This window comes from Canis lupus, chromosome 7 (genome assembly GCF_011100685.1).
Source record: "Canis lupus familiaris isolate Mischka breed German Shepherd chromosome 7, alternate assembly UU_Cfam_GSD_1.0, whole genome shotgun sequence".
Lineage (NCBI taxonomy): Eukaryota > Metazoa > Chordata > Mammalia > Carnivora > Canidae > Canis > Canis lupus.
Window position 1 is genome coordinate 29037631 of NC_049228.1, and position 26769 is coordinate 29064399.

At 37.8% G+C, this 26769-nt stretch overlaps 1 protein-coding gene and 1 long non-coding RNA gene across 8 annotated transcripts in view; one reads left to right on the forward strand and one right to left on the reverse strand.

Moving 5' to 3' along the window:
* The window catches only part of LOC102151801, a 38997-nt gene extending 17685 nt beyond the window's left edge, over positions 1–21312 (reverse strand). The window contains exons 1-4 of one of the 4 annotated variants that reach the window (XR_005362111.1): positions 21191–21310; positions 21007–21039; positions 3871–4077; positions 845–1073 (exon numbers count right to left, since the gene is read on the reverse strand). This is a non-coding gene — a long non-coding RNA (uncharacterized LOC102151801). Of the gene's footprint in view, positions 1–595; positions 636–844; positions 1074–3870; positions 4078–21006 lie in introns of those variants that run through there. The other 3 variants (XR_005362110.1, XR_005362108.1, XR_005362109.1) reach the window with 3 other exon arrangements.
* Positions 21313–21336: 24 nt separating this feature from the next.
* CCDC181 (coiled-coil domain containing 181) overlaps positions 21337–26769 on the forward strand; it is a 37577-nt gene continuing 32144 nt past the window's right edge. Inside the window, exon 1 of one of the 4 annotated variants that reach the window (XM_038542599.1) lies at positions 21337–21553. The gene's annotated coding sequence lies outside the window, so the exon portion shown is untranslated. Of the gene's footprint in view, positions 21554–21895; positions 21920–26769 lie in introns of those variants that run through there. The other 3 variants (XM_038542600.1, XM_038542597.1, XM_038542598.1) reach the window with 3 other exon arrangements.

Sequence of the window (26769 nt, forward strand, 5' to 3'; positions counted from 1 at the left end):
AAAGTAGTACCTTCCCTTTAAATATCTCATTCCAAAACCTACTTCATTAAGACATTTCATTGATAATCACCAAAGACTCATTTTTCGTGCCAAAAAAATTTTTTTAAAGATAAAGTTTTCTGTCCCTATGGTTGTGTATCCACTGTATCTTAATGCCTTTCAGATTATAAGGCTTCCGAGCAGTGACCATGTCTTATTTTTGTCTTTTGTAAAGTAGCCTAGTATGAATACTAAATTATTATAAGTGATACACAACAGACCCAGTACCTGCCAGTATAATAGCCAGATGTCATTACCTTTTTAAAGATTTATTTATTTATTTGAGAGAGAGAGTGCAATTTGTGGGTGGAGCAGAGAGATAGGCAGCTGAGCAGGCAGCCTGATACGGGGCTTGATCCCAGGACCCTGAGATTGTGACCTGAGCCAAAACCAAGTATAATGCTCAGCCAACTGCGCCACCCAGGCGCCCCTGCCATTACTTTTTTAAAAAGTACATCCAGGGGATCCCTGGGTGGCTCAGCTGTTTGGCACCTGCCTTTGGTCCAGGGCGTGATCCTGGAGTCCCTGGATTGACTCCTGCGTCGGGCTCCCAGCATGGAGCCTGCTTCTCCCTCTGCCTGTGTCTTTGCCTCTCTCTATTTATTGAATGAATAAATAAAATCTTTAAAAAAATTAATTAAAAAAAAACAAAAGTACATCCACATGAAATGTTAAGATTAAAATGCCTATTGATGACCTCCATTCCACAGGACAATTTATTCAAGGCATTGGGCTCTAAATGATAGGGACTAGATACCTATTTGTTTTACTTATTACAGCATGCTGCTTGTAATTTAATACTTACCCTTCCCTTGAGTAACATGTTCTAGTTTGGAAAAAGCATTAGTGAACAACATCTCCTTTGATTCTGGGAAAGGGTCTTGTAGTAGTACTAATTACTTCTTCAGTAAGTGATGCTGATATGATGGAAGGGAGTTCAAAATGCAGTGTTTGCCACTCAAAGCTCTGCCACGGTGGGGAAGTCATTCTGTTGTGATTCCGCCTTCTCATCGGTAAAGTGGGGTGACACCGACCTGACAGGATTGTTGTGAAGAAATGAAAGAACATATATGAAAAGCACCTGTCACACGGGAGACAGTAGGAGACTGAGAAAATAGTTCCTTAGTCCTTCTATTTACAGTTAACATGTAGCTATGAATCTCAAAATGGCACTTAACATTTTTTAAATACTCAATCAAAATGAAAACAATCCTAAGCTTTTAAACACCTCCCTTTATTTTTAATTTATATTTTGGAAAGCTCTTCTGGGGATGCAAGGATGAAAAAGTCATGATTCCTGCTCCCAAGGAATTTAAAAATGGGTAGTAAGTTAAAAGGATAACCTAGATGCTCATAGATGTGTCAGGTGCCATTAACCTTTTTTCCATTAAGAATTAGAAAGCCTTGGGGCACCTGGGTGGCTCAGTCGGTTAACTGGCTGAGGTCCATCTGAGGTCACTATTAACAGAATGTGTGTCCGTATTACAAAGGTGGCTTTAAAAAGCATAACCACCCAAGATCATGCATCTGTAAAGTGGAGAAGCTGCTTTGGGATTCTGAATCCCATCCAACATTGCAAATTAATGGTCACTTCGCCCCAGTACTCCCATCGGGTCTGCAGGAGTGAGACCGCAGTGATAGAGGAGCCTGAGCTAAGAGACTTCGCTCAGAAAACGGAGCTCTGGAGAGGGAGCCTGCCAGGCAGGGCACGGCAGCTGCCAGATGGATGCACGGCGGGGCAGTCCTAGAATGGCGGGGTGCAGGCGAGCGGGGCGGCCGGGGACGGGGCGTGGGTGCACGGCAGGCGCCCCCGCAGCTCGGCCGGCCCTCGGGCACTGGGGGGAAGGGATGTGCCTGGCTCCGGGTTCCCGCCGCCCCAGTGCAGGCGCAGGCGCAGGCGTAGGCTCAGGCTCAGGGACTTCGGGAGAAAGGGCAGCGTGCTGCACGGGACGGTGTTTTGAAACTGCTGCTTCGAAAACCAGAGCGTGAGGGGAACCCTCGGTGAAGGTCCTGTGCTGTGAAGGGCGCCCCTGCTGTCGAGGACGTTTAAAACGTCTTGGGCCATCCGTGTGGACTGCTGGAAAGCACTCTGAAATCATTTCTCATTACTGAATTTTAAAGACCTTTTTTAAAAATAAGTGAATTGAAGGGGGCAAATGCTGAAATGTTAGCAAAAACTGTTTAATACTGGGACCCCTGGGTGGCTCAGCGGTTGTGCGCCTGCCTTCGGCCCAGGGTGTGATCCTGGGGTCCCAGGATGGAGTCCCACATCAGGTTCCCTGCATGGAGCCTGCCCCTCCCTCTGCCTGTGTCTCTGCCTCCTCTCTCTCTCTCTCTCCCTTTCTCTCTCTCTCATGAATAAATAACATCTTTAAAAATAAAAAAAAAAAGATTTAATACTGAAATATTTAAAACCCCTGAGCATATTCATCGGTTTGATACAGTTCCATTTTCTCCTACTCAGAGCCCTCCCCTTTTTTAAAAAAATATCAAACTGCATTACTCCCTGCAGGATGCCAAAACTCCTAGAGGACCTACCTGTGGTGTTAGGGGAGTGCTGAAAAGAGTAGACCTTGAACTCTAGGTCAGCACTTAAAGACATAGCGCTTGCACAGAAACAGCTAGAAGTTCTTGCCCTTGTCCTGTGCTTGACTAAGAGGCTGTGGGCCAAAGACTGTGCCCATAGTGAGAAATTATGCAAGCCTAAAGATCTGTTCTTATCTCCAACTCTTGTAACTAACTCTTGTAACTCTTCCCCACCCTGAAATTTTCTTTTCACAATGGTCTCCTTTCGTTAGGTATAAACTATTTCATACCCAAAGTCATTCCTTCCTATCTACTTTAAAAGATCTGGATATGCCTCATGGTAGAAAGGACTCCAGCCTAAGCCAGAGAATCTTTTTTAAGATTTTATTTATTTATTCATGAGAGACCCACAGCAAGAGGCAGAGACATATGCAGAGAGAGAAGCAGGCTCCCTGCAGAGAGCCCAATGCAGGATTGGACCCTGGGACTCAATCCAAGGATCACGCCCTGAGCCAAAGGCAGATGCTCAACCCCTGAGACACCCAGGCGTCCCTTAAACCAGGGATCCTAAGTGGAAGCTAAAGTGGTCCCAGATAAGTAGGAATCCCTGGCCTATGGTAGAAGCAGTATTTTAAAAATTAACTCTAAACAAAAGCCTTCCCTGTTAAGGCCTTGCACTGACAGAGTTATACACAGTGTGGAATAGAAAACCACAGAGAAAAGGATACTTAATCTTCAGTAAGTAGCCTTCTGAGAAGTGGCCTGAAATCCCACCTCACAATGTACAATGAGATTTTACTAATTGAGTTTTCCTGTGGCTGGCGAATGTTTTGGTTCCATGGTTATTTTAACATTATTTCATGGCTTTATTTTTTTTAAAGATTTTTACTTATTTATTCATGAGAGACACAGAGAGAGACAGAGGCACAGGCAGAGGGAGAAGCAGGCTCCATGCAGGGAGCCCGACGTGGGACTCCATCCTGGGTCTCCAGGATCACACCCTAGGCTGAAGGCGGCACCAAACCACTGAGCCACCCAGGCTGCCCCTATTTCATGGTTTTAAAAGCATTGTGTGTTGACTGTAGGAAATTTGAGAAATATAAATACGGTGGTTCGTAGGCTCCTCAGGAGCTTCCCAGGTGTAATGGCCTCCTCATTTTGAAAGCAGGGAGAGACTGAAGAGGCCACTCCAGATTGGTAGGTGGCAGGTTTAATAAACAAAGGGAACTTTCATACAAGGCTTATCTTGGGCTGCTGCATGATTAGTGGATACCTGCATCCACCCATGAAATCTTGTAAGCTTACATGGAGGCCTCAGCTGGGTTCAGTGGTGTTTACCATCCAGATCATCTCAATACCACATCACTCTTTCAAGGCTGTGTCCTTGGGCAGCTGCTGGGAGCAGGAAAGGCAAGTAGAACACACATTCCAAGGACAGGGAAGGGTGGAGCCTCCAGCTGCCAGGGCCCAGCTCACCATTCAACCAGTAGTCCTGTCGTTTCAATGACCTCCCTCAACAAAAAAAGCATAAGAATATAGCATAAGAATTATTCTTAATATTTGTCGACTCTAATGCCAAACACATAATTTTTATCCTGTAGTAACCCCAAGAAACACAGTAGAGCATAAGCAGTTAATGGAACACTTAGTGACAGATCACTCTCAGATAAAATATATAAAATATTTACTGTTGGAAATTAACGTTATTACAAATTAAACACGTTATTTTAAAAATCACCAAAGACATAAAACAACCACGAGTGAGAGCAGCAACAAGAAACATCAGATTAAGAGTCCTAATGATTTCAGATATTGGAATTATCAGATATAGAGAATAAAATGAATTTGCATAAAATTTTAAATTTTATGACTTGAAAAAACATAAAGATATATTTTAGAAATTAAAAATAGAAAGGTTTAAGTTAAAATTCAATAGATAATGGCTCATAAATTGCTGGTGAGAGTTTGAATTGGTACAACCCCTTTGCTTGTTTTGAGATTGTCCTTTAAAGTCAAAGATATGCACACACTATGACCCAGCAATTCTGTAGAGCTGCATTTTCCAATATGGCAACTGCTAGATACTTGTGATAATATAGGAATGAAAATTAATAAACCAGAACCACAAGCAACAATTTCAATGAATCTTATGAATGTAATTTTCAGTAAAAGAACTACAACACACAAAAATATATCAATACAATCCTGTTTGTTCAAAAGCAAACAAACTATACCATTTAATTCTATATACATAAGTAGTAAAAGGGATGCCTGGGTGGCTTGGCAGTTAAGCATCTGCCTTTGGCCCAGGGTGTGATCCTGAAGTCCCAGGATCAAGTCCCATATTGGGCTCCCTGCAAGGAGCCTGCTTCTCCCTCTGCCTGTGTCTCTGCCTCTCTATCTCTGTGTCTCTCATGAGTAAATAAATAAAATCTTTAAAAAAATAAGTAGTAAAAGTATAAAACAAAAATGACCACTATAAAAGTCAAGTATTTACTTCTAAGAAATGGAAGAGAGGTATGATTACTTCAAAATTATTACAGTCAAAGAACCTTCACATCACCTAAAGAGGGTAAATGAGTGACAGAATTTTCATTCTTTGGAGTAATGGAGACAAAAAAATCCATTCCTCCTGTGTTACCTATAATCTACTCCAATATAGATTTGAAATGTAGATTTCATTTTTTCCTGATGAAAAACATAATAAAGTAAAAAAAATCTAAAAGAAAGAGGTTATGCTTTTGTCTGACTACTGCAAAAATGGCTGTTTTATAATGAAAATAATGAAAGACATTCTGACAATGGAAAAAGCTGTGGGTTTGAAAGTGTTTTCAATAATGCGTCCATGGGATCCTAAAAAAAGAGATGTCAAAAGTAATAACCTAGGTAAGGCTATGGAGTATCCATGTGTGTCCTACAGATGAAGAAGTCTGGTACCACTTTGGAAAAGCAGCCCACCACTGCCAGATGGAGGTTAATTTCAAAATTAATTTAAATGGGATTCATCAGCAATGCAGGTGTTTTAATTTCTTGCTCCTATCGTGGCAATCATGATTCCATGAATGCATTTTCTCACCGATGCTCACTTGGAAGAAGGGGTATTCACTTTATGTTGCTCTTTTAAATGAGTGCCCCAAAAGGTGCAGGGATTATCTGCCAAGAACAAAAGGTGAGAACCAGGGGAAATGACAGGAGAGTAAAAATAAGGAGAGTGAGTTTGGGAACAGTGCTTCTAAAGTTAGAGGTTCTACTCCATGTTTGTAATCACCGAGCTCTTCGCTATAATGTTGATACTGAGTAAGCAACAAAAATATGGGCTTCCTGTGAAAGTGACAGATTCTGTGTCCTCCGTGTTCTCCTTGGAGAGGCCAAATGACCACATATCTGTGTATTATACTAGGAAAGGGTTGTTTAAAAATCCAGCAGTTATAAAAAGTCATTTAGAGATCTCAGGAAATAAACAGAAGTGTCATGATTATTACTATTTAACATGCATCATGTCATAGTTAAATTGCAGTGTTCATACAGTACCATATTTTACAGAGATACTGGTTGGCCACTGACTGGTTCTATTCAATATTAGCAAGATTATGGCTGTCTAGTTATTTCAGAAAAGTCTTAAAAATTCTAATGGAAATAAAACCTCTTTGCTAATTTTATTTTGCTATGTTTACTAAAGAGGTTTGGTTGTGGGATAGAGTAGGCATCTACTGTAAAGGATAAGTATTTTGCTAAGTCATGTTCCTTAGTATCTCATTGCATTTCATTTTTTAAAACTCCTCCATTCTTTCTCAAATGTATTTTGCTTCACATGACTACATAGTCTTCAAAATATTAAAATATAAACACATCTAAACTATAGCCAAGAATAACCGCATTGGTTTATAACTTAGGGACTAGAAATTTGCCACAATTCTTGGCACTTCTGTTTTCATAGTACTCTAGACTTGGACAGGTAATTTTATTTTCTTTCCCTCAAGGTCTTCCAGATTTAAGTGCCAGAGAAAAACGAAAATGATTCTCAATTCAGTGTAATTATTTTTATTATACTTGAAAATATTCTTTGTTGTTCAGAATTAAAATGAAATATTAACCCAAATTAAATGTATTTTTAACTCTCCTTTAGTCAAATTCCAGTAGTGTCTACAGCTAACTAAAGGCAGAGAACAGTGGAGGGAAGTTGGAATAGAAGGAGACACTGGGTTATTGTCATTAAAACATTCTATTTTGGAAATTTTATAAAACCATCTTTCCACATAAACACATTATTGGGGCCCCTCCATGGGCGAAAGAAGGAGTCTGTGCAGATAAGAATCCCTGAAATGTGAGCTTCATTTAGATTCATGACAAATCCTCTTCTGCTTGAACCTCTACATCCCATTTCTCCCTTTCCTGTAGAGCAAAGCTCCTTGCTATCACAACTTCCGTCTCTTCTCACTCTCCTCATTTTGTTTTGGATCCCAGCATTCCTCCTAACTGCTGTTAAAACAGTGGCTCTCGAACCTCATTGTATCGTACCTGTCAGCTGCATGTGACACAGTGGACTCCAACTCCCTCTGGCTTCTCTGTATCTCACTAGTCACCCCTGGGTCTTGTTTGTGGTCCATCCTCTTCTTCCTGACAGCTACATGTTGGAACACCCTGAGGCTTACTTCTCTGATCTTCTTTTTCCTGCTTCACTGCACGTTCCTTCACCAAGTCCCATGGCTTTACAAACCATGTACACACTAAGCACTCTCAAATTTATATTATTCAACAATTGATTGGGTTACATCCCAATAAACCCATCATAAGTTGAAAATATTTTAAGTCGAAAATACATTTAATACACCTAACCCACTAAACATTATAGCTGAAAGTAACCTACCTTAAACATGCTCAGAACACTTACATTAGTCTGCAGTTGGGCAAAATAATCTAACACAAAGCCTGTTTTATAATAAAGTGTCATCTATTTCATGTGATTTATTGAATACCAAACTGAAAGCGAGAAATAGAGTGGTTGTGTGGGTACAGAATGAGTAAGTGTATTGGTTGTTTACCCTGGTGACTGCATGGCTGATGGGGAGCTGCATCAATACCACTGCTCAGCATCATAAGAGAGGAGGATCATACTACTACTTCTATCACTAGCAGTAGTTCCCTCTTTCCTCAAAACAAACAAACAAACAAACAAACAAAAAACCAGAAATATACCTATACAAAGTTTCAAAGTAGGCCACCTTTTAAAACAATGATTTATAAGACATCATGAATATAAGATGTAACTAGCTAATGTAAATCTAATAGAGATGTAATGATACATCTGAAATGCTCTTGAACAAAATATGGGAAGAGAAGACCATCAATGTCTTAAAAAGTGAGCCCACTTCATAGACAATCTGACAAATTATCTATCATACAAAAATTCCACTCAAAAATTCCATTCAAAAATTTCCATTACTATATTTTTAAGACTATCTTAAAAATACACAGTTACAAATGTACTATCAGCCACACTATGTTGCATATGTAATGCCTTTCAAATTAATCATAAATAACAAATATAGTACCTATGAACTCATTAATATCTTCCTAAAAATTAGAATTTGATTACTATTAAGAGGAACATTGAAATATTTTCATAAAGTAGTGATTGTTGGATGATACAAAAGTTTGAGAACCATTCCCTCAGGTGACCTAGCAATGTTGGGACCACTGAGATGATCAACAGACCTCTAAAGGATGGTATTGAAGGATCTTTACATCTCCGCTCTACCTGATTTTCCAGGTTTGTTTCACTATACATCCCACACTATTCTAGAACACATCTTGCGCTGTTGACATTCTCTAACAGCCTCAGCTTCCATAAATTTGTACATACTAGTCCCTATGCCTAGAATGCTTTCACCCCCATTTCTGCCTCTGATATTCAACTTACTCATCAAGATTAGTTTAAGTGCCTCTTAATATATGCCAACCCATCACTGCTGGTTTGGTTTCATAATCTGCTTAATTGTCTTCTATGTACAAATATCAACATTTTATAAAAGAACCCTGCATCAGGTTGTAACAGGTACCCCCTGTAAGAAGGGCTACAGAGATTGCCTCCAGAGGTAGGAGTTGCTGGAGTTCAATTCTCCCTTGAAAATTTCCTTATTAGGGGATCCCTGGGTGGCTCAGCGGTTTGGCGCCTGCCTTTCACCCAGGGCGCGATCCTGGGGTCCCGGGATCGAGTCCCACATCAGGCTCCCGGCATGGAGCCTGCTTCTCCCTCCTCCTGTGTCTCTGCCTCTCTCTCTCTCTCTCTCATAAATAAATAAATCTTTTTTTTTAAAGAAAATTTCCTTATTAGGTCAAAGGTAATGATAATTTACAAACCATCTGAAGGCTAAGCTTGTGGGTGGATTAATGAAGAAAAACAGAGGAAAAGCCTAGAACCAAAAGTGAGATTACATAAGCCACAGAGTGGGAAAAAATATTTATAAATCACATACTTGATAAAAGGCTTGTACCTAGAATACATAAGAAATCCTTACAACTCAATAATAAAACAAATAACCCGATTTAAAAATGGGCCAAATACTTGAATAGACATTTCACCAAAAAGGACATACTAATGGTTAATAGACATACGAAAACTGCCTAACATCATTAGTCATTAGGAAAATGAAAATTAATACCAAATGAGATAGCACTATACACCCTTGAGGAAGTTATAATTTAAAAAAGCAGAAAATACCAAGTACTGGTAAGGATGTAAATGGATTGGAATTCTCACGTTACTGGTAGAAATGCAACACAGCACAGCCACTTTCGAAAACAGGCAGTTTCTTAAAAATTACATAAAACTCAAAAATTCCACTTAGAAATCTAACCAAGAAAAATGAAAACATGTCCACACAAAGACTTGAACAAAGATTTACATAGCAACATTAACTATGACAGTCAAAAGCAGAAACAACACAAATGTTTCATCAACTGGGTGCATAAATAGGGGCACCTGGGTGGCTCAGTTGGTTAAGCGTCCAACTCTTGATTTCGACTCAGGTCATGATTTCAGAGTGGTGAGATCAATCACTCTCTCTAACAACAACAACAAAAGGAATGAAATACTTATGCATACTACACAATAGATGAACTTCAAAAACATTATGCTAAGTGATAGGGACCAGATACAAAAGACTACTTATTGTCAGAAAGTAGAATGGTGATTGGCCAGGGGCTGAAGAGAAGGGAAAGTAGGGAGTTAATGTTTAATGAATTACTAAATTTCAGTGTGGGAAGATGGAAAAGTTCTGTAGATAGAGAAGGAAAGTACCCCCTGTGAAATATGCCTAAAGCCTTTTCCAAAACAAAGGCCTAGTCTTGAGGGAAACACAGTAACAGAGCCTTATCTTATGTGCGGGCAGTGAATTTCCTCAACTCCAGCTCCCTCTAGGCTTTCTTTCTCACCTAAATACAATGGAGTAGGAGGCTAACAAACACAGGCCTACTAAAAGATTGAGTTTAATCATAAGATTATACAATGATTCTCTTCTTCCATACCTTACCACCATACCAATTACCAATAGGTCTCTAGTATAATATAACGCTGAATTACAGCTAAAGAAGTGGTATGACAGTCTCTCTGAAAATGAGTTCTTATGGAAGCCCGAAGTCTGGAGAGAGAAAAGGAGGAACACTGGAGGAATTTGAACCCTATGGCACCTGCAGCTACAGAAAATACTAAACCAGCCCATCTCCTAACCAGATTAATATAAAGTCTCACACTAAAGTCCTATTTACCTCATGATACACCATATCCAGCTTTCAACAACAACAGAAATATACAAGTCATCCTAAAAGACAAGAAAAAACATGGTCTAAAGAGACAAAGCAGCACAACCAAAGCCAGATAAACACAAATATTAGAATTATCAGGATGGGAATTTAACTACAATCAATATGTTTAAGGGCTCTTGTAGAAAGTTTAGGACAACATACCTGAACAGTCTATGAAATATGGAAACTCTAAGAAATAATCAAAGGGAAATGCCAGAAGTCAAATTACTATAACAGAAATGAAGACTGCCTTTGACGGGATCATCAGGACACTTGACGTGGCAGAAGAAAGAACCAGTAATCTTGAATATCAGTCAATGGAAACCACCAAAAATGAAATGCAAAAAGAAAAAAGAATTAAAAGAAGAACAGAACATCCAAGAACTGTGCAACAAAAGGTATAACACACATGTAACTGGAATACCAAAAGGAAAAGAGGGAAACGATGGGACAGAAGAAATATTTAAAGTAACAATGTCCCAAAGAACTTTCTAAAATTAATGACTGACAGCAAACCACAGATCCAGAAAATTTAGAGAATATCAAAGAGGATAAATATCAAAAAATTCTCTTGGGTACTTGGGTGGCTCAGCAGCTGAGCATCTGCCTTTGGCTCCAGTCGTGATCCCAGGATCCTGGGATGGAGTCCGCATTGGGGTCCCTGCAGGGAGCCTGCTTCTCCCTCTGCCTGTGTCTCTGCCTTGCTCTCTCTATGTCTCTCCTGAATAAAATCTTTTAAAAAAAAATCTCTATCTAGTCATGTCATATTAAAAGCTCCAGAAAACCAAAAACAAATTTTAAAATCTTGAAAGAAGCCAGTTGGGAAGAACTGACCTATAGAGGAACAAGAAGAAGAATTACATCAGACTCTTGTCAGAAACCATGCAAACAAGAGGAGGGTGGAGTGAAATGTTTAAAATATTGACAGAAAAAACCTACCTAGAATTCTATATTCAGCAAAATTATCCATCACAAGTGAAGGATAAAGATTTTCTCAGAAAAAGAAAACCTAAAAAAAAAAAAAAAAAAGAAAGAAAGAAAAAGAAAAGAAAAGAAAAGAAAAGAAAAGAAAAGAAAAAAGAAAAAGAAAACCTGAGGGATTTCACTGCAAACAAGAAATGTTTTAATGTTCTGCCCTGCAAGAAATGTTAAATGAAATTCTTCAGGGAGAAGGAAAATGATACAGTTCAGAAACTCAGATTTACAAAAGGGAAGAATGTCAGAGAAGGAATAAATGAAATTAAAACATAATCTTTTGTTCTTATTCTTAATTTATTAAAAACTAAACTTTAGACTGTATGAGATAATAATAGTAACAATATATTGGGTGATTACACATATGGATAAGTGAAATGAATGAAAGTAATGTCAGAAAGGTCAGGAAGAAAGAACCAGGAATACTGTATTATAAGGTACCTATACTACATGAAATCAGCTTTAGATTAGTTAAAAATGTACATTGTAAACTCTAGGGAAACCACTAACATTTTTTATTAAAGAAATATGACTGCTATCCTGAGAGGAGATAAAATAGGTAATATAAAATTATTAATTAAAATCAGAAAAGGCAGACAAAGGAGAAAAAAGTAAAGAAGAATAAATGCAATGGATCGAAAATAGCTAAAAACATGGTAGATATTAATCTAATTATATCAATAGTCACTTTATTTTATTTTTTTTAAGATTTTATTTATTCATGAAAGACACATGAAAGAGAGACTGAGACATAGGGAGAGGGAGAAGCAGGCTCCTCGCAGGGAGCCCGATGTGGGACACAATCCCTGAACTTGGGATCACACCCTGAGCCAAGGCAGATGCTCAACTGCTGAGCCACCCAGGCATCCCAATAGCCACTTTAAATAGGAGTGGTCTAAATATAACAAAGTACAGAGATTATCAGAGTGAATAAAAAACAAGACCCAACCATATGTCATTTATAAGAAACCACTTTAAATATAAAAACACATACAGATTAGGGATGCCTGCATGGCTCAAGAGGTTGAGCATTGGACACTTGATTTTGGTTTATGTCATGATCTCAGAGTCATGAGATCCAGCCCCGCATTGGGCTCTGTGCTTGGCAGGGAGTCTGCTTCTCTCTCTCTCTTTTTTTCTCTCTTCCTCTCCCTCTGCCTTCCTCCCGTTAATACTTTCTCTCTAAAATAAATAAATAATTTTAAAAACCCACATATAGGTTAAAAACAAAAGTTAGAGAAAGATACGCTGAAACTCATTAAAAGAAAGCTGAAGTAGAAATATGATTTTAAAGAAGAATCAGAAAAAGGACGATTATCAGAGATGAAGAAGGCATTACAATGATAAAGGAGTCCATTTTCCAAGAAGACATAACAATTCTTAATATGTATGCACTTAACATAGAGTATTAAAATACATGAGACAAAAACTGAGAACTAAAAGGAGAAACAGAGAAATCCACTATTATAGTTAAAGACCTTAGTATACTCTTTTAGTCAGTAGTACAGCAGAAACTCAGTAAGGGTACAATCAACCTGAAAAAAATTGTCAATTAACTTAATCTAGTTGACATTTATAAACTGTTCCATCCAGTAACAGCAGAATACACATTCTTTTCAAACTTGAATAAACAGACACCAAAATAGGTCACATTATGGACTATAAAACACATCTTTACAAATTTGAAAGTATAGAAATCATACAAATTATATTTTCAGACTACAATACAATGAAGCTAAAAATAAATAACTGAAAGATAACTATAAAACCTCTAGAAATTTGGACATTGAACACCACACTTCCAAATAACATGTGTCAAAAAAGAAATCTCAAGAGAAATGTGAAAATATTTTGAAATAAATGAAAATACAGCTTATCAAAATTCATGGGATGAGCAAAAGTTATTTAGAGGGAAGTTCATAACATTAAATACATGCATTAGAAAAGAAGATCTAGAATCAATAATCTAAGCTTCCACTTTAGGAAACCAAAGGGTAATTTTAAACCTCAAGCAATCAGAAGAAAATAAATAATAAAAATTAGAACAGAAATAAATAAAATTGAAAACAGGAAAGGAATAGAGAAAAGTAATGAAATCTAAAAGTATTTCTTTAAAGAAATCAGTAAAATCAATAAATCTCTAGCCAGGCTAACTAAGAAAAAAGAGAAAAGATACAAATGACCAATATCAACAATGAAAGAAGGAATGTAATAGTTCATTGATATATTCCAAGTATCTAGAACAAGGCCTGGCACATAGGTGCTCAAAAATTATGTGTTGAATGATTTAAAATATTATGACTACACAGAATCTGAATATTGTCTGTAAAGTATATTACTTGGAACAGTTTTATAAGAGACATGTATGGTCATGTCTTCATAATTCTTCACACTTATTTAATCTCTTCTCTTTGTCTACTTAAGTTCAATATTGGCTTGTCAAAGTCAAAGCCTTCCTTCAAAATGTTCATTTATTTAAAGACAGTTACTTGAGTTGATGCTACTCTCTTGCCTACAGTGTGCACTTACTTACATCTATGCATCATATAAAGACCAAGCACAGAAAACTGGAGAAGTGTTATCCATTTCTGGGAACTTTTTCAGAATGTACATTTAAAATGTAAACTTATAACTATATTAAATTAAAAATGAAGAGGGAAAACATGTGGCACTAGTCACATAATGCAGTGATCCTATACTTAAAGAATCCTATAGTCTTTTTTAAAAAAGATTTTATTTATTCCTTTGAGACAGAGAGAGACAGCCTGAGCAGGGAGAAAACGCAGAGGGAAAGTGAGAAGCAGACTCCTCCCTGAGCCCGGAGCCTGACATGGGTCTCTATCCCAGGACCTGGAGATCGTGACCAGAGCCAAAGGCAGACACTTAACCATCTGAGTCACCCAGGTGCTCCTGTAGAATCCCATAGTCTTTAATGAGTCATAAATTCCTAACACATATCTGCTGGCCATCACTAAAATTGATATTTAACATTTTCAGACTTTAAGAAGCATAAAGCACATTTAAGTGAAGGGCCCTGGATAGCAAGCAACTTCTTTTCTTTATTTACCTGGCTCTTCCTAAATCATCCTGTTCTTACATTTCCTTAATTTTCTTCTCTTGTGCTGTCATCTACAGCGTGAGAACACTTACATCAGAGGGGAGCAGGAAGAATTTTACTTCTTTTTCTAGCTGTGTAGAGTTATAACTGATAAAAATTGTTGCATGACATGATTTTTTTGGTGTATAATGTGATGAATATATATATATGATGAATATATATAGATATATATCTATGATGAATATATATGATTAATCTCTCTCTCTCTATAAACACCTCTCTCTCTCTCTCTCTCTCTCTATATATATATATATATATATATATATACACACACATCCATAACCTCATATAGATAGTTATTTTGGTGATAAGACCTAAAATGTACTCTCTTAGCAAAAACGGTGTTATTAACTACCGTTATCATGTCACACAGATCCCAAAAACTTATTTATCTTATAACTGAAAGTTTCTGCCCTTTGACCAGTATTTCCCCATTTCCCCCTCACCCTCTAGCCCCAGGCAGCCACTGTTCTACTTTCTGGTTCCATGAGTTCAACTTTGTTAGATTCCACATATAAGTGAGATCATACAGAATTTATCTTTCTGTGTCTGGCTTATTTCACTCAGTAAAATAGCCTCCAGATTCATTCATGTTGTCACAAATGTATCACATTTTCCTCATTCATTCATCCACTGATGAACTCTTAGATTGTTTCCATGTCTTGGCTATTATGAATAATACTTCAGTGAACATAGGAGTGCAGATACCTTTTGAGATACTGATTTCATTTCCTTTGGATATATTCCTATATATGGTTTTACTGGATTATATGGTGGTACTATTTTTAATTTTTTGAGGAGCCTTCCTACTGTTTTCCTAGTGGCTGCACCAGTTTACATTTCCACCAACAGTGTACAAGGATTTCTTTTTCTCCACATCTTCAAACAACACTTATTATCTCTTGTATTTTTGATAATAACCATTATGACAGATGTGAGGGGATATATTATTGTGGTTTTGATCGGCATTGATGATAACTAATGTTGAGTATCTTTTCATATACCTATTGGCCACTGTATGTCTTCTTTGGAATAACGTCTATTTAGGCCCTTTGCCCACTTTTCTCTTGTTTTTTTTTAATTTTTTATTTTATTTTATTTATTTATGATAGGCACACAGTGAGAGAGAGAGAGAGAGAGAAAGGAGGCAGAGACATAGGCTGAGGGAGAAGCAGGCTCCATGCACTGGGAGCCCGACGTGGGATTCCATCCTGGGTCTCCAGGATCACGCCCTGGGCCAAAGGCAGGCGCTAAACCGCTGCGCCACCCAGGGATCCCGGCCCTTTGCCCATTTTTAAATTGGATTATTGATTATTGGTTTTGCTATTGAGTTGTATGACTTCCTTTTATATTTTGGGTATTAACATCTTATCAGATACGTGGCTTGCAGATATTTTCAACTATTCCACAGGTTGCCTTTTCACTTTGTTGATGGTTTCCTTTGCTGTGCAGAAGTTTTTAGTTTAATGTGGTCCCAAATTTCTAATTTCTGCTTGCATGGCCTATGCTTTTGGTGTTATATCCAAAAAGTCATTGTCAAGATCAATCTCAAAGAGCTCATCCACTATGTTTTCTTACAGGAATTTTATAGTTTTAGGTCTCACACTTAAGTTTTCAATCCATACCAAATTAATTTTTATATATGATGTAAGATGATGATACAATTTTATTCTTTTGCATGTGGATATCCAGTTTACCCAAAGCCTTTTATTGAAGAGACAATCCTTTCCCAATTGTTTATTTTTGGCATCATGGTCAAAGATAGGTTGACCATGTAGCGTGGATTTATATCTGAGCTCTCTATTCTGTTCCATCAATGTATGTGTCTATTTTTGTGCCAGTACCATACTGTTTCAATTACTATAGCTTTGCAATATAGTTTGAGATCAGAAGTGTGATGCCCTTAGCTTTGTTTTTTCTCAAGGCTGTTTTGGTTATTTGGGGTCTTTTGTGGTTTTATGTATATTTTAGGATTTTTTTTCTTTTTCTGTGAAAAATCCTATTGGAATTTTGATAGGGATTATGTTGAATCTGTAGATTGTTTTTGGGTAGTATGAACATGCTAGCAATATTCTTCCAATCCATGAATATGGGAGATATTTCCATCATTTGTGTTTTCTTCAATTTCTGCCAACAGTATCTCATAGTTTTCAGTATACAGATCTCTCACTGCCTCGGTAACTTTATTCTTAAATATTTTATTCTTTTTGGTGCTATAGTAAATGGGGTTGTTTAAGTGATATGTGTATGGAGAGAAAGAGAGTATAGTGACCTGCTGAACTCTATAAAATTGTTAAATGTGTCATTAGCATTCTCCCATCATTTCTTCATCACTTACATGTCAGTTCTGTGCTCTCATGGTCTTATGATACCTCTCATTGTCCTGATTTACTAAGGTTCTGCACTTCCTAAGATGACCCATTTTAGGGGCACCTGGGTGGCTCAGTCGGTTAAGTGTGTCTGCCTTCTGCTCAGGTCATGATCTTGGGACTCTGGGATTGAGCCCTATGTTGGGCTTCTTGCTCAGTGGGAGTCTGCTCAAGGATTCTCTCTCTCCCTCTGCCCCTCCCTCTGCTCCTGTGTGCTCTCTCTCTCTCTGTGTCTCTCAATCTCTCTCAAATAAGTAAAATCTTTTAAAAAATAAAAAATAAAATTTCCCTTTTTAGAAATTCATTCTTCTCTCCACCCTGATCATCAAAACACAAATTTCTTTAATAACTTCTGAGCAGATAAAGTACTAGGAGGAAGTTATAAATTTGATTATATAAACTACATGATTAAGGTTATTTACAATAAAATTAGTTCATTTATTTGGTTGTATCAAATCAATATTTACCAGACACTTAAATGTCGGTTCTGTTAGGATACAGGAATATCTAAAATTCAGTCTGTTTTAAGGAACTCATAGTTTAGAAGAAATGATGATACACTTAACTTTCCCAAGGATGCTATCAATTTTAATGGAGACACTTGTTCACAGATCACCCTGCAGTTGTTTTCACAATATGCCTAAAATATCTCAGAGGCTGCCATAGGCCATGAAGGACAGATTTCATCTTATGCCATGCCTCATCTTGAGTCAAACCAGCAACTCTGAATTACATAAAGATCCCAGAATAAACTAGTTGATGCCCCTATGCCCTCGCAATATGCCCTCACAAATGCTAATGTCTCTGTATAATGTCCTGCCCTTGTGCAATTCTTTTCATTCTTCAAAAGTCAACTCTAATATCAACACTTTGCAAAGGACTTGTTATTGTTACCCTTCTAATTGAGCTCCATTTTTTAGATAAATCTGCACCTTGTGTGTCTCACTATGTTCTCATTAAGTCTATCTCCTTTTTAAATCTGTGAGCACCTTCATGCATTGATTGGGAATTATTCAGCTCTCAGGCAGACCCATAAGTAAGGAACTCAACAGGAAAAATTACTGAAAACCTAATATTTCTCTGCTTTCTTAAATAGATGACAGAGAATAAATCTTTTTTAGTAGCTCAGATTTATCACCACAGATAATGAATAATTATTGTACAATGTTGTCATTTAGTGTTTATCTTTGCTCACCCTTAAGAAAAGATGATCAAAGATTTTGGTTTTATTCTAGGCAGTCTCTGCTCTCAATTATTTTTATTTTTCTTCCTGCATGCCAGTCAGCCACCTCTCTAGTTCTTTCTGGCGCCGGTGTACCTGCTTTCAATAGCCCACCTCTTTTCTTTCCCTTCCTTTCAAATGATCACTTTGTAATTTCCAGGCTGGGAACTCAGAACCCTAAGCCTATTAGAATAAAGGAAAGGAAGGGACTGTGATAGACTCTCCTACAAATGGCTCAGGCTTAGCTCACAAACTTTGTAATAACTTGTTATTATTGTTTTTGAGCTTTTTATGCTTGCTTTATGTGCAACTGGATCCTAAGTGGTTGGGGTACTTGGAACTCTAACTTCCATTTAAGTGTGATATGTTTCTGAATTTTTATAGCTATCCACCCACTTTTATCTTATTTATTCATTTATTTAATAGGCTCTACATGCAGTGTGGATCCCAACGTGGGGCTTAAACCCACGACCCTGAGATCAAGATCTGAGCTTAAGACCTGAACAGAGATCAAGAGTCAGACACCTAACCTACTGAGCCACCCAGGAGGCCACTTTTATTTCTTAAAATTTATTTATTTATTTTAATAATCCCTATATCTAATGTGGGGCTAAAACTCATGACCCCAAAATCAAGATTTGTACACCCTTCTGACAAGTTAGCTAGGTGCCTCCTTCCATCCCACTTTTTTTTTTTAAGATTTTATTTATTTATTTATGAGAGACAGAGAGAGAGAGAGAGAGAGAGTCAGAGACACAGGCAGAGGGAGAAGCAGGCTCCATGCAGGGGGCCTGATGTGAGACTTGATCCAGGAACTCCAGGATCACGCCCTGAGCTGAAGGCAGGGGCTTAAACCGCTGAGCCACCCAGGTACCCAGGTGTCCCAATCCCACTTTTTTAAATTAAAGTTTTTATTTATTTATTTAGAGATAGAATGAGTGGAGGGAGAGGCAGAAGGACTGAGAGAACATCTCTAGCAGACTCTGTACTGAGCACAGAGCCTGATGAGGGACTTACTCATACAATCCTGAGATTATGACTTGAGCTGAATCCAAAAGCCACCCAGGCGCCCCTCCATCACACTTTTAAATCTCATTCTGGTACATAACACAAGTGTTCTCTAAGTGTCATGTTTAACATACATTTCTTTGAAATTTATATATTAACATCTGGTTCTTTTATAAAATAAAAAAATGATGTAGGGAGATTTTTCAAATAGAATTTCACATATAACTTAAAGTTTCTCTTATTTGTGTTTTGGACATTTAAGGATATTTTAGAACCTACTTTCATCCTTTTGGATGTAATATTGCAATGATAATAAATAACATATAAGGATAATAGGCACCATTGCTTGGACACTTTATAAAAATCAAGCACTGTGCTAAGCACACAGATTACCTCATTTAATCTTTATAATCAAGGCAAATGTTACTATATCTATGTTATAGAAGGGACAACTAAGAAATTGAAATCTAAAAAAAAAAAGAAATTGAAATCTTCTATCAGCTAGTTAAGCACAGGAGACAGAATCTATATATTAATCAATCTTGGAAACTCATTTTTTAAAAATATTTTCAACTCTCTAGTTATGGTTTGCCCATTATTCCAGTAATATTTGGTAGGGTACCTTTATTGTTAGTATATTATTCACATACCTACCATTCACCCTTAAGCAGTCACTAACCCACTTTCCCAACAACAGGCCAACCTCGTCCCCAGGCAACCACTAATCTACTTTCTGTATCAATAAATTTGCTTCTTCTCAATATTTCATATAAATGGAATCATATAATACATGGTAGTTTGTTTCTAGCTTCTTTCCCTTAATATGTTTAGGTTTTCAAAGTTCATCTTTGTTGTAGTATTTATCAGTACTTCATTCCTTTTTATGCTGAAAATATTCCATTGTATGGCTATACCACATTTTATTTATGCTTTTACCATTCGATGGACATTTGGATTGTTTCCACTTTTTGGTTACTACGAACAATGGTGCTACAGCCCATTACATTTGTAAAAACATTTACAAATATTTGGGAGGATCAGTAGTAAAAAATTTGTAAGGGTGCTGAAACCTACGTGTTACAGTAGCTTTAGTAGTAATTCCATACTCATTAAAGAAGATTTAACTAAAATTCCTTGGATCTTGAACACTCAATAATTTTATATTTTACATTTTCCAAGTATTTAGCCTAAGATCTAAATCCTGTAGCAGAAGAAACATTAAACCATCAGAACTGTAAGTTATACGTTGCAGGTAGAAAGTGCACTGGAAATTGTAATCCATTTTAACCTTGTATCTTTTTATTTTTTAACTTCGCTTACTCTGCAGTTTGGAGAACACTTTTTTTTTTTTTTTTAAGATTTTATTTATTTATTCATGAGAGACACAGAGAGAGAGAGGCAGAGACACAGGCAGGGGGAGGAGCGGGCTCCACGCAGGGAGCCCGATGTGGGACTGGATCCCAGGACCTGAGCCCAAGGCAGACGCTCAACCACTGAACCACCCAGGGTTCCCTCAATTTTACATGATCCCTCTTTGAAGATGCTTTCCAATGGACCACGTGATAAAAATTCTAAGAACAAACGAAAATAATCTGAAACTTCTGGAGTGTACTGAGGAAATACTTTCATTTCTACATATATATATATATATTTTTTCTATTTCTGGCAGGAAATGGACAGTTTCTAAAGCCCTATCGTTGGTTAATGCACTATAAAATGAATCTTGCTTCCCCTTTATGATAAAGGCGATCTTAAAAGGGGATTTAAGAAAATCTTAGATGACCATTTTAACATGCTCGAAAGCTGATGCAAACATCCTCTGACCACTCTTTTGGGTGAAAACAGGATTCCTTTTTTTTTTGTTCCATTCACGGTGGTGTGGGGGGCGGGGGGGGGGGAGGGAGCTTCGAGTAAACAATCTGGTAACTAATTTGCAATTGGCTTACCTGCTGGCGAAAAAAATTGAAATGACTCTGGTGCTAACGGCGAAGAAAATAACAGACACAAATACATAAATCCAGAAATCGTTCTTAAAAAAAAAAAAAAATCCCGTATTTGGCGAGAGACAGCTCAGTTTACAACCCAGAAACTGAAAACCAAGCAAGGGATCGTTCGCCAGTTGGGACTCACGCTAGCGAAACTTGTGGGCGCCGCGTGGCTTCCGTGGTCGTCACCTTGGAAACCGCAGCGTCGACACGTCCCGGGCGGGCCGCGGCGAGCGCGCCTGGGGGGCAGGCGTTCTCAGGGCGCCGTCTGCGCCTGCGCTGGGCCGCCGCGCCCCCGCAGCTAGAGAGGCCCGGATGGAGGAGGCGGGGCGCGCCGTTGCTATGGCAGCGGGTCCTCGCCGCCGTGGGAGCAGGTGCTGGGGTCTCCCCCGCCTCGCTGTCAGAGCTTAGAAAGAGGAGAGGAGAACTCCCCCGGCCGTCTCTGTGACCCCAGCCGCTGCATCTTACACAGGCAGGAGGGGCTACAGAGGGGGAGAAGGGAAGGCTGGTGCGGAGATATTTATGGTGGGAGAGGGTACCGGGGTACAGCGTCTGGGACAGCTGGGAGGATCGATGGTTAGAAGAGAGGGAAGAGCCTTCCTGCTGGCGTCTGATCGTGCCACGTCCGCGTTCCCCGGAGCCCGGGGGCGGGCGTGGGGGGGGGTCTGCCAATACCTTGGTTGGCTCTGTACGAGGGAAAACCCCTCCAAGTGGAGCTTCGTCTCTCATTTTTATACCCTTTTCTGTACCCTCTCAAAGTTCTCATTCCTGGTGGAAAAAAGCCCCCCCCCCCCCCCGAAATGGTAGCTTCCATGAAGAGGCTTCTTTTAGTTGGTGGTACCTGGGGAGCCTGGATACAAATTCATCCCCTAATGTGCGTAACGTATGATTTATTGTCATACTTTGTGATGGAGTATGGTTTTTAAAACGTTTTTCCTCTCGGGACTTCTGTTTGGAAGGATGCAGCAAGAAGAATGGGCAAGATGGGTCTCATGATGCTGTTAGGGGTTCGCTTTTGCTTAAATACTTTGCATTAAAACAGATTCTCCTTGACTTTTTTTTTTTTTTTTTTTCCCCCAACTCTCTTAGATTTAAACAAGCCTATGTTTAAAAGGCTATGAGGTGAGACTGGAGTCAGTGAATTAGATTAAACTATTTTCAAATGTCTGAATCTGAAAGAAAGTTGTCAAAAGTGTATACAGACACAGACTTGGCACTTGGCTTAGACTCCCTCAAAGATCTGCAGTTAGAAACCCGCATGGGATTTAGCAGACACCCAGGAGGAAGAAATTAATTTCGTAAAACAGTTAACCTATTAAGAGGGTGGTTCTGAGCTAGGCCACTTACATAGATTTTTACTGATGATAAACATTGAAATTTAAATACGTTGAATTCACACGGAATAAGTGTTAGGTGATTCGTTTTCTGTAGGATATATTTTTGTTCTAGCGTGATGACTGTGTACCATATGGCAAGTACCCTGGGGATAATGATTAAAAGAACTGAAGGGGATTGGATATCCTGTGACGCATTTGAAAAAGGCTTAAGGGACTTGGTAACAAGAGTTTATGATTTATGTTCTTTGTGTACTTGGCAACCAACCATGAGGTTTTTGAAGGTACAGGAGAAGAAGGCAATACAAATTTAATGGATCTTCATTTACTCTCAAAGTCACTTCAACTGTGACTTTTTATCTTTTTAATTATGGTATAATAGCACGATTTAATGACACCTAATATGTTTAATTCGTAATCATTTTGTTTGTATTTATTATGCTGATTCTGCCTTTTTAGTTTTAAATTTGAGTTTTCACATGGGTGAGATCCTTTGTAAGTAATAAGGCGTAACTAACAAAAGCCCTCGGCAAGTATTTATTTAAGAATTCAAAAGTATGTTTATTATAAAATTAAAAGAGAGCACTGAAGAGTTCCATAGAAATCTTACTCTAACAATTCATTATGTAATCCAAACATCTTAAAATTATAAATTCCAAGATCCCTGGTCTGAAAAGAAAGCCAATTATCCTAAGACACTTGTGACTTTGAAAAACAGTATTATTTATGTAAGTATTTTGGATGACAAGTTTTAGTTTGTTCTACATTATCCATGGTGCCCTTACTTTTAGTTAGTAGATAGTTAGACATAATTATTGATGTGACTTAGCCTATTTTGCAGCTAGGCAGGCGTAAATAAACTCACTTTGAAGTATTGATTGGTTTCTCTAGGTTACCTCAAAGTATTATTGCTCTCAACCTTTGCAAATTATTGAAACCCTATTTTGAGTTCTTTAAGAAAGTCCATTTTTTATTCTTAGTTTAAAAAGAAATAAATATCTAGAAGGAATTATAGTCCAACTAATACATTGGAAATAGTTATAATTATTTGGTTGGATGATTAGGTTGAAAGATTAACATTCATGTACATAAAACTAATTTTATCTTGTGAGGGGGAAGGGAACCAATACCAAGCATTATTCTGAAAAAAGATGACATTTAAGTGAACCAAACAAGAATTTTTTAAGTCTTGGATTTAATTATTAAGTCACTGACATTTATTTTAGATTAAGCTTATCATACTACTATGCATTTCCTTTTAAATTCTCTTGCTTTTTATGAGTTATTTGCTCATTTGCATCTCATAAAAAGTTTAAAATATTAAGAGTCATCTAGCTCAACAGTTTTGCTCTAAGGCTCTTTGTCGTTGGCAAAGAATGCAACACTTCAAACAGAAAACTCACTTTATTTCATGACAAGTTTGAAATGTAAATTCTGTTTTATTTTTTATTTTTAAAAAAGACTTTATTCATTTATTTGAGAGAGAGAGAGAGAGAAAGCAAGCATGAACATGGGGAGAGGCAGAGGGAAAGGGAGGAGCCGACTCAAGGAGCCTGACTCTGGGATTTATCCCAGGACCTTGAGATCAAGACCTAAGAGCTTAAGGCAGATGCCTAACTGACTGAGCCACCAAGGCACCTCTGTAAATTCTGTTTTAATTTGCCAAAATCTGGGATCCCTGGGTGGCTCAGCGGTTCAGCACCTGCCTTTGGCCCAGGGTGTGATCCTGGAGTCCTGGGATCAAGTCCTGTGTCAGGCTCCCTGCATGGAGTCTGCTTCTCTCCCTCTGCCTGTCTCTGCCCCCCCCCCCCCCCCCCGCCTCTCTATCATGAATAAGTAAATAAAATCTTTAAAAAAATAAATAAATTGCCAAAATTTGTCCCTGAGTTTCCAGCCCTTAACACTAGTTTTACTATTTGAAGGTATTTAAGTCCAGTCCTCCTTTACTGAGCAGCCATTTAAATAATATAAAGCAGTTGTCATGACTTGTGTTTTCTCTTCTTTCAGATAATAGCCCCAGGATTTTCAGGTATTCCTCAGAGTTTGGTTCCCAGGCATTTTACTGTCATTGCCTCCCTTCTTCCCTCCTTTCTCTTTTATCCCTCTTTCTCCTGGTTTGCTAGCCTCTGACTGTGTTCTAGCTTGGCTTTTATCTTTAAACTGTAGTGATTTAAACTTGATATGGTGCTTCCCACTTTCTAGATGTCTCACCCATAGTCGTAGCTTGGAGTTTATTTACACTTTGGGTGTCCCAGTCATTCTTTTAATTCATTTGAACTTACAGTTCACTAAAACCTATTAAAATGGTTTTCATATGCAGTATTGAAAAACCTCATCTCTTCCCTTTGCTAATGTTTGTGTAGCTAGTGGAAAGATATTTCCCCACATTCTTTGACTATTATTTTTTTTAAGATTTTATTTATTTATTCATGAGAAACACAGAGAGGAGAGAGAGAGAGGCAGAGACACAGGCAGAGGGAGAAGCAGGCTCCATGCAGGGAGCCCGACATGGGACTCGATCCCAGGTCTCCAGGATCACGCCCTGGGCTGAAGGCGGTGCTAAACCGCTGAGCCACCCAGGCTGCCTGCTTTCACTACTATTTGATGGCAAACAGTACAAGGAAAATAATGTATATCTCCCTACAGTAAAATTGGCACCAGGTTAGGTAGTGTAATTAGAGGTTTGCCGATAGTACAGTGAAGCCAAAGGTTAAAATAGAGTTTGTGGATAATTTATTAATTCAGACAAATATCTCTCATTTTATATCTTAAAAAAAATGTATTCTTGACATTAGTACTTTCTGCCTCTAAAAAGGGTTTTAGGCAACTTATTTCTGTTGTGGGAGCAAGAGAAGGCTCCTAGGCATAGAAACAGGTATACAAATAGGGACCCTGAAGATGAGATTTCTATAGTTCCTTTGAGACTGAATATAAGATTCTATGTACATTTAGAAATCATTTATCTTTTTGTTTTTGTTTAATAGTGGAAAATGTGCAGATTATTGCTATGTATTTCTACCTTTGGCTGCTTTATGACAATTAGATCTACATAAATAATTTTCCCTCAACCTTTTTTTGTGAACAAATAATCTGACATCAGATTGACCCCTTATCACTTCTTCCAGATTCTTCTTCAGGAACATATTTTGTTCAGACCATTCTGGACAATTCCATGCACTTTCATGATTGTTTACTCTTTCTCATGTTCTTCTCTTTGTCTGAAATAATTAATAAACTCTTATACTCAATATTCAAAGCCCGTCTCAGCTTTCCTTGGTATTTCCAACTTTAGACTGAGTTGATTGCTTTTTTTATTCTTCCTCTATAGTTCTTTATATATATCTTTATTCCATTTACATACATTTTAAATTTGTTCATATCTATATTTTAAACTTATGGGTTTTGTTTATTCTGTACCATACCGGAAATACCTCAAGAGCATGGGACTACTTTATAATATGTATGAGAATGTATATAGGAATACTGTAGGGGTTTAACAAATGTTTGTCAAAATTGTAATACACACATACACACACTTAATGCTCATATAGGCATACAAACACATTAAAGGTAGAGATTTATTTGCTTCTTTTGTTTGAAAAATTATATACAAAACAATTAGCAGGGCTAGGAGCTGACCTCAATTTATAAATAACTTTAGCATTGTTCTCTTAAAAATGACTGAATTTATACACCATTTTCATAAGCATGTATTAACTTTCATCTGACATCCGTATTTATTTGTCACTGTTTCCAGATAGTATTAGGCATCACATTTGGGTTTTTTAGTGAAAAATATCTCATTTAGAGTTGAAAAGTTTGACTTTTGTGGAAATTAGCATCTAGCATATTTGAGAATCAACTTTACTTAGTTGAAAAGCTCTCAGATCACAAATTGTAATCATGCCATGTAAACTACTAGAAGGATTGAAAAATAGGATGGGAAATGATATTCAGGTTTCCTCCACTATTTGAAAGTTTGCTTCACACCACTTCTCTTTTTAAAAAAGACCTGCATTGGTACCTGTTTTTGCTTACTGAAGGAAATCTGAAGAGGACTCTTGCTTTTATGAAACAGTAATTGCTTCTTTGTTTTATGGCATGTTAGCTTTTACAAGGTGTCATAGGAATGCTCTACTTTCAGAGAGCAGAGGAACCTGTATTTGTTTTTATCTGAGCATAAGAAAATGTGAATGAGTATGACTTAAAAGTTGAGTCATCTGCTCTGACCTGGGCAAGGCGTTTCAGCAACAGGCAGGGGATATGGAAAATCCTGCTCTAAGCCTCGGATAGTCTTCTTATCTACCTTTTTTAGTCTCCTTGGAAATGAGAGTTTCAGGAATTGGGTGGTGGGGGTGTGGGGATGGTGTTTAAGGGCAGTACATCTAGA